This window comes from Perkinsus marinus (assembly GCF_000006405.1).
Source record: "Perkinsus marinus ATCC 50983 genomic scaffold scf_1104296967394, whole genome shotgun sequence".
Classification (NCBI taxonomy): domain Eukaryota; phylum Perkinsozoa; order Perkinsida; family Perkinsidae; genus Perkinsus; species Perkinsus marinus.
In genome coordinates this window covers 1-1,161 of record NW_003203570.1, presented here as the reverse complement: position 1 = coordinate 1,161, position 1,161 = coordinate 1, and the positions used below count along the sequence as shown (strand labels likewise).

General features: G+C 47.8%; 2 non-coding genes across 2 annotated transcripts; both read left to right on the top strand.

The window, feature by feature from the left end:
* The first annotated feature begins 226 nt into the window (after window positions 1-226).
* Pmar_PMAR008526 lies at window positions 227-299 on the top strand. Its single transcript has one exon. It is a non-coding gene; the product is annotated as a tRNA-Lys (tRNA).
* A 169-nt stretch (window positions 300-468) lies between these two features.
* On the top strand, window positions 469-541 carry Pmar_PMAR008525. The gene has a single exon. It is a non-coding gene; the product is annotated as a tRNA-Asn (tRNA).
* Window positions 542-1,161: the final 620 nt, after the last annotated feature.

The window sequence follows — 1,161 nt, the reverse complement described above, 5'->3', positions numbered from 1 at the left end:
GGTATCACCAATCCCCCCCCCCCCATAAGGACGTCCTGACTCCCCAGCTAGTCGTGGAACTCATCTCGAATAGGATGAACATAAAACTGCGGTCTCACGGGCATCGGAAATATCGCGCATTTTTTGCTCTCACTCACGTAAATACTGATATGGATAAAGAGGGCGATGATGAGGCCTCGATTTGGTAAGGTCGGGCGGACCAGCTCTTGCCCAATCCGGTTGGTTGGCCCGTCTAGCTCAGTCGGTAGAGCGCAAGGCTCTTAACCTTGTGGTCGTGGGTTCGAGCCCCACGGTGGGTGATATATCTGATCTTTTTCTTGTCAATTCTATGTTCTGATAATCGCGAATTCCTTGTGAAAACCTGATGTTGTCATAGTGACCTTGCTTAGGGAAATCAAACCCTGATGAGCTCTCAAAATGTGTTGCAGTATAAAAAAAAGAAAGAAGCTTCATATATAGTATTTTAGTGCTCCGCTAGCTCAGTAGGCAGAGCGTGTGGCTGTTAACCACAAGGTCGGTGGTTCGAACCCATCGTGGAGCGTTTGTCCTTTCTGAATCATTCTATCGTTCGATTGAGCAGTTTCATATAATCTGAAAAACGAGAAGACTCTGATGGTACAAGGGAGCGCCCCCGTCCCTGGACAATGTTCTTTTGTACTGTCAAACGAGTATGGGCGATCCAAACGGGTGAACATTGCTCGAGGGAGCGGAGGGAGAGCTGGATCGGAATAGGCTTCGCTCGATCAGATCGCAGTTCTACATGTGCTGGAAATGGATGAGCTCGGACGAGCGCGCAATATGGGATTAGAGCCGTACATCTAAGTGGATAACATTGAGATGCAACTTGCAGCCTCGTCTTGCTGCTTCTCACGCTATTCTGATCATTTGAGTCGTATAGGAACTGCGCACGATCACGAATGGAATGACCACCGTTTGGTGATTGGTGACACGAAGTTTAGGATATCAATGAGCCTGCAAGTTACGATCTATGTTTATCTATGGTATCACCAATCACCCCCCACCCCATAAGGAACGTCCTGACTCCCCAGCTAGTCGTGGAACTCATCTCGAATAGGATGAACATAAAACTGCGGTCTCACGGGCATCGGAAATATCGCGCATTTTTTGCTCTCACTCACGTAAATACTGATATGGATAAAG